We start from the raw sequence: 9,865 nt of genomic DNA, 5'->3' as shown, positions 1-9,865 counted from the left end.
AAAAAGTGCAGTATGTTCTGAGTATGTTACCTTAACGTCAACTCATAACCTCCCACTATAACTTCATGGGAGTCTAGGGGAAAGACTGCATGTTGCTTTGGGTGTATTCATCAACATTTGCAGAATATTCCTGTAATGTCAGATGGCATCTTGTCAGACGGCAACAGCCTAGTCGGCTGCAGACACTCATAAGGAGTTCAAGTAGTTTATTTGCCATTTGCAGGTATTAAAAGTAATACATACATTGTAATTCCTTGTTGGAGCTCATATAGGACAGTACATACCAGTGGAGGCTGCTGAGGGGAGGACGGCTCATAATAATGGCTGGAACGGAGCCAATTAAATGGCATCAAACACATGGAAACCATGGAAACCATGTATTTGATGTATTTGATACCATTCCACTCAATCCGCTCCAGCCATTACAAGCCTGTCCTCCCCAACTACGGTCCCACCAACCTCCTGTGGTACGTACACACAAACAGTAAAATATATCATTAGAACATCAATAAAAAATGCAAAGTGGTGAAAGATCATAAAAGGAAAAAATGTTCAGTCATGTTCTAAAAGTCTGATGGAAACAGTTTAGGTTGCTTGATTTAACAGGCAGATAGAACTGGGATAGAAGCTGTTCTGGAACCTGGGATCCAGAAACTGCCTAGCAACCACTGGTCCTCACTAGACTGGTGCCCTGCATGTCTATTTGTTCATTGGAGTTTATCAGGTTTTGAAGTGATGTCTGTGTTTGTTGGACACTTAGCGCTGGAATGAGGTGTCTGTTTGTTCCTGTCATGATTTAACTGGATTTGAACCCAAAACTTGTAAAAGTGTGTGTCTGTGTGTGTGAGTGTGTGTGTGTTAGTGTGTGTGTGGCCAGTGTGTCAGTGTGTGTGTCCAGTGTATGTGTGTGTTCAGTGTGTGTGTGTGTTCAGTGTGTGTATGTGTGTCCAGTGTGTGTGTGTGTCCAGTGTGTGTGTGTGTGTGTGTGTGTCCAGTGTGTGTGTGTGTTCAGTGTGTGTGTGTGTGTGTGTGTATATGTGTCCCCAGTGTGTGTGTGTCCAGTGTTTGTGTGCAGGTGAGTGTGTGTGTCCAGTGTGTGTGAATGTGTCCAGTGTGTGTGTGTGTGTGTGTCCAGAGTGTGTGTGTGTCCAGTGTGTGTGTGTGTGTGTGTGTCCAGAGTGTGTGTGTCCAGTGTGTGTTTTTGTCCAGTGTGTGTGTGTGTCCAGTGTGTGTGTGTGTGTTCAGTGTATGTCCTGCGTGTGTGTGTGTGTGTTCAGTGTGTGTCCAGTGTGTGTGTGTGTCCAGTGTGTGTGTGTGTGTGAGTGTGCGTGTGTCCAGTGTGTGTGTTCAGTGTGTGTCCAGTGTGTGTGTTCAGTGTGTGTGTGTTTGTGTGTCCAGTATGTGTGTGTGTGTGTCAGTGTGTGTGTGTGTGTGTGTGTGTCAGTGTGTGTTTGTGTTTGTGTGTGTGTGTGTGGTGTGTGTGTGTCTAGTGTGTGTGTGTGTGTGTCCAGTGTGTGTGTGTGTGTGTGTGTGTGTGTGTGTTTGTCAGTGTTACCATGGTTATTATTTACAGGGACACTGAGGAGTCAAAATAAACATTAATCCCTGGATAGAGGGGCTCAGTGAATGTGGAGTGGAATGTGTTCAGGTGGGTCAGTGTGTCAGAGGAGACTCTGTAGAAGGACAGAGTGCCGGCTGGCCAGTCCAGATACACTCCTACTCTGTGGGGGCTGGAATTGGGGACGTCTATGGTAGTGAACTTCTTATTGTGCCTGGCAGAGTAACTGTTGTCAGAGCAGAGCAGACTCCAGGACTTGTCATTCCATCCAATCCTGCAGTCATTACCCCTTCCTCTCCTGCTGATTCCTTTATATGCCACTCCTATTCCAGCCGCTCTCCTACTCCACTCTACCTCCCAGTAACAGCGCCCAGTCAGACCCTCTCTACACAGCACCTGTCTACAGTCCTCAAATCTCTCTGGGTGATCAGGATACGGCTGCTCCTCTCTCCTCCTATATGTCACCTTTCTGTTCTCCTCAGACAGAGAGAGGAATCTGTTTACTGTGTTTAGGTCCAGTGTGAGATCACAGACATCTGATGGATGAAACCAGACACAATATTAGAAATCATCATCATTCACATTAGAATGTTAACTCACTTTTCACTAATTCATTTAATGTAGATGTTTCTAGGTATCAAAAGGAGAAGTTAAGGTAACTTGAGACTTGTTGAATGATCATATGTTATACTGTATGGTAATATAAAATACACGTATTCCCATTAATTACACACACACACACACACATACACACACACACACACACACACACACACACACACACACACACACAAATACACATATCCAGAACAAACACACACACTGGACACACACACATCTTCATGCACGCATATTTAATATGTAACAGGAACACACCACACACACACACAGACACACACATTGTCAAAGCAACTCTTTGTAAACTTTGGTGTCCCTGATTTGTGCTTCTGTAGAACTACAGCTGATATTTAATATGACCAAGTAAGTAATGATGGTGGTCTTTGACTTTGACTTCACTTGAATTAAGACTTATTCTTAGTCATATTCTTCACAGCAGTCAACACTCACATTTTCTAAGTCCAGGTTTCATTGTGTATTCTCCACCATGTTCCACACTGTAGCGGTAAGCAGAAGAACAGACAGTCATTGAGGGATACACCTGAACTCACAAACACACACACACACACACACACACACACACACACACACACACACACACACACACACACACACACACACACACACACACACAGTCAGCATATAACTTTGTCCAAGTCTGTATGTGTGTGTGTGTCCAGTGTGTGTGTGTGTGTGTGTGTGTCTGTACCTTTGTGTGTGTGTGTCCAGTGTGTGTGTGTTAACGTTTTGTGTGTGTGTGTGAGGCCAGTGTGTGTGTGTGTGTCCAGTGTGTGTGTGTGTGTGTGTGTTTCTGTCCTTTGTGTGTGTGTGTGTGTGTCCAGTGTGTGTGGGTCAAGTGTGTGGGTCAAGTGTGTGTGTGGGGGTCCAGTGTGTGTGTGTGTGTGTGTCCAGTGTGTGTGTGTGTGTGTGTGTGTGTGTGTGTGTGTGTGTGTGTGTGTCCAGCGTGTGTGTCCAGTGTGTGTGTGTGTATGTGTCCGGTGTGTGTGTGTCCAGTGTGTGTTTCCTTTGTGTGTGTGTGTGGGGCCAGTGTGTGTGTGTGTGTGTTTCCAGTGAGTGTGTAACGATCCCGGCAGTCTGAGTCGGGTCCTGTCTGGTGACCAGTGTTTTGGGTTCGTAGTCTCCAGTTTCCCGAGGGTTCGGGAACGCTCCGGGGAGCTCTCTGGTTTTCCGCACCTGCATCCCGTCAGCAATCTGCACACCTGGCCCTCATCATCACCCTTTTTAGGCTCTGGCCAAACATCCAGTTCCTGCCGGATCGTTAGCCATGAACAGTAGGTGTTCTGTGTATCAGTTTAGAGTTTCTAGCGTGAGTTTTGTTGTTTTGTACTTTGTTGAGTTTTTGTGTCCTTACCTCCGTTTTTGTTCCACCTGCAGTCACACGTCCGGAACCTTCACCCCACCTCTGCCTGATGGTCGGCGTCTGCCCGAGCCATCACTGGACCTAGTGCTGCACCCCCCAACTACTCATCCACGCCGCCCGCTCTGTCCCTGGATTATTCTGCACCTTTTGTTGTATCTAAATAAACCCTCACCTTCGTTCAACTCTCCTGTCCTGGTCTGCTTCTGGGTTCTGGCTGAGGGAACTGTGACAGAACGATCCGGCCAAATATGAACCCAGCGGACCTGGACTCTGTTCGCCATGCCATTACCCAGCAGGAGAAGATGTTGGGCCATCATAGCATGGTACTACAGGAGATCGCGTTGTCAGTTCGGAACCTTTCTACCGCCTGACGGAGGTCCCAGAACCAACGCCAGTGTCCGGTGGAGGACCCACTACCGGTTTCACCCATCTCGCCTGCCGCTTCTGGAAGCTGTGTCCATCCGTGAGCCCAAGGTTCACGCCGGATAAGTATGAGGGAGAGCTGGGAAGATGTGCGTTCCTTCCTTATGCAGTGTGGACTAGTGTTCGATCTACAGCCCTACTCTTATGCCACAGACAAGGCTAGGATAGCCTTTGTGATTGAGTTGCTGCGTGGTCGAGCGCTGAGTGGGCTTCAGCCGTTTGGGAACGACAGGATCCCTGCATGGCTTCATACCAGGGGTTCACGGCCGAGATGAGGAAGCTCTTCGACCATTCCGTCCGAGGGAGGGACGCAGCTAGGCGCCTGTTTTCGCTCGCCAAGGAACTCGCAGCGTGGGCGACTTCGTGATCGAGTTCAAGACGTTGGCGCTGTGGAGAGTGGGGTGGAACGAGGAGTCTCTGCAAGCGGCCTTTTACCAGGGTCTGTCGGAGCAGCTCAAGGATGAGTTGATCTCCTATCCGGAGCCTAGTGACCTGGACAGCTTGGTAGCTTTGTCTATTCGGGTGGATAATCGAGTCCGAGAGCGAAGGAGGGAGAAGCAATGGGTTCCGTCCAACCGATCAGCTTCTCAGTTCCCAGTCGGGTCGGGTGGTGGACCAGAACACGTCGATCATTTTCCACTCCTACAATGGATTAGTGGAGAGGTCCTCTCTCCCGATTCTGAACCCATGCAAGTGGGGCGGCACGGAGTTAACCAAGGAGGAGCGTCAACAGAGACGTCAGACCAACTGCTGCCTCTACTGTGGTAGCTCGGGACATTACATCTCCACCTGTTCCCGGCGGTCGTCAAACTGCCGGCTCGCTAAAGTTGGGAGGACTTTTAGCGAGCCAGTTTCAACCTCTCAGTACCTCTGTCAGACCCCGTTTCCCGGCTACCCTTGTGAACAGGAATCAGAGCTTAGCGCTTAACGCTTTTATCGATTCAGGTGCCGATGGAAGCTTTCTTGATGCCGAGTTGGTGGAACAGCTGGGGCTTTCCAAGGAGCAATTGCCGGAAGCCATTGAAGGCGCACCACTCTGAACGGCAGTAGTCTGGCAGCGTATCACGATGCAGGACTGAACCGGTTAAGATGCGCGTTGTCGGGAATCATTCTGAGATGATTTCATTCTTCATTCTGCCGTCTTCCCATGTTCCTCTGGTCCTTGGATTACCCTGGCTGAAGGAACACAATCCCACGTTCGATTGGGTGACGGGCAAGGTAACGAGTTGGAGCCTTGATTGTCATGCTAACTGTCCTCAAGACTGCCTGCCTCCATTCGGTTCCCCAGTCAGGTGATTGAGGCTAAACCCCAAGATTTGTCCCTGGTTCCCGAGACATATCACGATTTGGGGGAAGTCTTCAGTAAGCAGAAGGCTCTGTCACTCCCTCCCCCACCGACCCTATGATTGTGCCATCAACCTGGTCCCTGGAGCTGTCTACCCCAAGGGAAGGTTATACAGTATCTCCCGACCTGAACGGTGAGGCGTTGGAGACCTACATCAAGGAGTCCCTAGCTGCTGGTCTGGTTTGGCCTCGTCATCACCCCCTGGGGCCAGGATTCTTCTTTGTGGGTAAGAAGGATGGCTCTCTTCGACCGTGTATTGATTATCGGGGGTTGAATGACATCCGATCAAGAACAAGTATCCCCCTGCCCTTGATGAGTTCTGCGCTTCGACTCCTTACAGGGTGCTACGGTGTTCACCAAGCTAGACCCACGCAATGCGTATCACCTGGTCCGGATCAGAGAGGGGGACGAAAGTGGTTGACGGGGTTTCAATACACCCGATGGGTCACTTCGGTATCAGGTGATGCCCGTTTGGACTGACCAATGCTCCAGCGGTATTCCAGAGTATGGTGAACGACGTCCTGAGAGATATGATCGGTCTCTTTGTGTTTGTTTACCTGGATGACATTCTGATCTTCTCGAAGGAACCTTCCGACCACGTCCAGCATGTCCGGCAGGTGCTGCAGCGATTGTTGGAGAATCGCCTGTTCGTGAAAGCCGAGAAGTGCGAGTTTCACGCCCACACGACATCCTTTCTCGGGTACATCATCTCCAGGGGAGAGATTAGGATGGACCAGGAGAGGGTTAGAGCGGTTCTGGAATGGGCCCAGCCCGATACGAGATTGCAGCTCCAGAGATTTTTGGGGTTTGCGAATTTCTACCGCAGATTCATCCGGGATTACAGCCGTGTGGGCCGCTCCGTTAACTGCCTTGACTTCCAGCATCAGGACCTTCAAGTGGAACTGGAGGCGGATCGAGCGTTTCTGGATTTGAAGAGGCGATTCACCAACGCACCGATTCTCTCTCAACCGGACACGGCCCGTCAGTTCGTCGTTGAAGTGGACGCGTCTGATGTGGGAGTTGGCGCCATCCTGTCGCAGCGATGCTCCACGGACAGTAAACTCCATCCCTGCGCCTACTACTCTCGTCGCCTTTCGCCTGCGGAGAGGAATTACGATGTGGGTAACCGGGAGCTTCTCGGGTGAAACTTCCTTGGAGGAGTGGCGCCACTGGTTGGAGGGCGGAGCAACCGTTTATTGTCTGGACGGACCACAAGAATCTTGCTTACGTGCAATCGGCTAAACGCTCAACTCCGTCCAGGCCAGGTGGGCGTTGTTTTTCGGACGATTCAAGTTTGCCCTGGACGTTCCGACCTGGATCTAAGAACGGCAAGGCGGACGCCTTTGTCCCGGATGTTCTCCAAGACGGAGGAGAGTGGGTCCAAGACGAGAGACAATCCTCCCCCGGAACTGCGTCGTGGGAGCAGTTATGTGGAAGATTGAGGAGGAGGTGCTGGCGGCCCTTCGGACTCAGCCCGGTCGGTAACGGTCCACCCGGGTCGGTTGTTTGTGCCTGAGTCGGTTCGTCTGCTGTCCTCAAATGGTCCCACGCAAGCAAGATGGCTTGTCACCCTGGCGTGGCGCTCGGACTATGGCGTTTCTTCGCAGACGCTTTTTGGTGGCCTGCCATGGCCGAGATACTCGGGGTTTTGTTGCTGCCTGTCCAGTGTGTGCGCAGAGCAAGAGGATACCAATCGGCCCAGCTCTGGACTACTTCACCCCCCTTCCTATTCCCCGGCGACCATGGTCGCATCTGGCCCTGGACTTCGTCAGGGTTGCCCGCCTCTGAGGGGAACACGGTCGTTCTGACTATCGTGGACAGATTCAGCAAGTTCGCCCCACTTTGTGCCAATTGCCAAGCTTCCCCTCTGCCTCGAGACGTCCGAGATCCTGGTTAGGGAGGTTTTCAGGGTCCACGGTTTGCCCAGTGATATCGTTTCCCGACCGTGGCCCTCAGTTTACCTCTGCTGTCTGGAAGTCCTTCTGTTTGGCCATTGGAGCTACGGTCAGTCTCACATCTGGTTTTCACCCCCCAATCCAATGGTCAGGCGGAGAGAAGCCAACCAGAAGATGGAATCAACGCTACGCTGTCTGGTCTCTTCCAACCCCCACCTCCTGGGTTTCTCAGTTGCCTTGGGTTGAGTATGCCCACAATACTCTTCCTACATCTGCCACTGGGATGTCTCCCTTCCAGTGCCTGTATGGCTCCAACCTCCCCTGTTTCCCTTCTCAGGAGAAGGAGCTCTCAGTGCCTTCTGTTCAGGCCCATATTCGCGTGCCACCGGACCTGGCATCGGGCCAGAAAGGCACTCCTTAGAGTTTCGGACCGGTATCAGCTCCAGGCGAATCGTCGCGGATTCCCGCTCCCACCTATACCATCGGAGATAGGGTTTGGTTGGCCACACGGGATCTTCCGTTACGGACTGAGTCTAGGAAGTTGTTACCGAAGTTCATTGGTCCGTTTGTGGTGGAGAAGGTGATCAATCCAGTGGCAGTTCGACTCAAACTACCGAGGACGCTCAGAGTCCATCCCACCTTTCATGTCTCCTGCCCCCTCAAGCCTGTCTTCCTCAGTCCTCTGTTGCCTCTCTCCGCCTCCCCTCCTCCTCCTCCTCGGATGATCGGAGGTGGTCCTGCCTACACGGTGCGTCACATCATGGATTCCAGACGGCGGGGCCGGGGTTTCCAGTATCTCGTGGACTGGGAGGGGTATGGTCCTGAGGAGAGGAGTTGGATTCCCGCGGCGACAGGTCCTAGACGCAGACCTCATCAGTGACTTCTACGCCTCCATCCTGGCGCTCCGGGAAGTCCGCCCGGTGGCGTTTCGTCGGAGGGGGGGTACTGTAACGATCCCGGCAGTCTGAGTCGGGTCCTGTCTGGTGACCAGTGTTTTGGGTTCGTAGTCTCCAGTTTCCCCGAGGGTTCGGGAACGCTCCGGGAGCTCTCTGGTTTTCCGCACCTGCATCCCGGCCAGCAATCTGCACACCTGGCCCTCATCATCACCCTTTTTAGGCTCTGGCCAAACATCCAGTTCCTGCCGGATCGGTTTAGCCATGAACAGTAGGTGTTCTGTGTATCAGTTTAGAGTTTCTAGCGTGAGTTTTGTTGTTTTGTACTTTGTTGAGTTTTTGTGTCCTTACCTCCGTTTTTGTTCCACCTGCAGTCACACGTCCGGAACCTTCACCCCACCTCTGCCTGATGGTCGGCGTCTGCCGAGCCATCACTGGACCTAGTGCTGCACCCCCAACTACTCATCCACGCCGCCCGCTCTGTCCCTGGATTATTCTGCACCTTTTGTTGTATCTAAATAAACCCTCACCTTCGTTCAACTCTCCTTGTCCTGGTCTGCTTCTGGGTTCTGGCTGAGGGAACTGTGACAGAGTGTGTGTGTGTGTGTGTGTGTGTGTCCAGTGTGAGTGAGTGTGTGTGTGTGTCCAGTGTGTGAGTGTGTGTTCAGTGTGTGTGTGTTTGTGTGTGTGTGTGTGTGTGTGTGTGTGTGTGTGTATGTGTGTGTGTGTGTGTGTGTGTGTGTGTGTGTGTGTGTGTGTCCAGTGTGTGTCTGTGTATGTGTGTGTGTGTCCAGTGTGTGTGTGTACTGTACACACACACATTGGACACACACACACACACACACACACACACACACTGGACACACACAAACACACACACACTGGGGTCACACACACACACACTTACACACACACACACACACACACACACACACACACACACACACACACACACACACTGGACACACACAAACACACACACACTGGGGTCACACACACACATACACACACACACACACACACACACACTGAACACACACACACACACTGGACCCCCACACACACACACAAACTGGACACACACACACTGACACAGACACAGACACACACACACACACACACACACACACACACACACACACACACACACACACACACACTGGACACACACAGACACACACACACCCGACACACACACACACACTGGACACACACACACACTGGACACACACACACACTGGACACACACACACACTGGACACACACACACACACACACATACACACTGGACACACACACAGACACACACAGTCTTTATATAACTTAGTCCAAGTGGTGGTCAGAATGTTTGTCTTAACTAGCCTGATAACTCCAACATGTCTGATATGAACATTGACATAAACCCTCTACATACTTGAGTTTCTCCAGTCTGCAGTGTGGATCCTCCAGTCCAGCAGAGAGCAGTCTGACTCCTGAGTCTCCTGGGTGATTGTAGCTCAGGTCCAGCTCTCTCAGGTGTGAGGGGTTTGACTTCAGAGCTGAGACCAGAGAAGCACAGCCTTCCTCTGTGACTAGACAGCCTGACAGCCTGCAAAGAGTCAAACCATATTAAAACCACATTGCTATTCTTTGGTGACTACATCAAGCTTGTGACTCAAACTCGTTGGTTGCATTTGCTGTTTGTTTTGGTTGTGTTTTGGGTTATGTTTTGTCCAATAGTAACTGCATAGTACTCCAATAGTAATTTTCTGT

General features: G+C 51.2%; 1 non-coding gene across 1 annotated transcript; it reads left to right on the top strand.

The window, feature by feature from the left end:
- The first annotated feature begins 8,867 nt into the window (after positions 1-8,867).
- Positions 8,868-8,983, top strand: LOC123485896. The gene has a single exon (XR_006659181.1). It is a non-coding gene; the product is annotated as a small nucleolar RNA SNORA23 (small nucleolar RNA).
- The last annotated feature ends 882 nt before the right edge of the window (positions 8,984-9,865 follow it).

Source organism: Coregonus clupeaformis, unplaced genomic scaffold (assembly GCF_020615455.1).
Source record: "Coregonus clupeaformis isolate EN_2021a unplaced genomic scaffold, ASM2061545v1 scaf0894, whole genome shotgun sequence".
NCBI lineage: Eukaryota > Metazoa > Chordata > Actinopteri > Salmoniformes > Salmonidae > Coregonus > Coregonus clupeaformis.
Note: the sequence above shows the minus strand (reverse complement) of the source record. Positions and strands in the feature narration are given on the sequence as shown.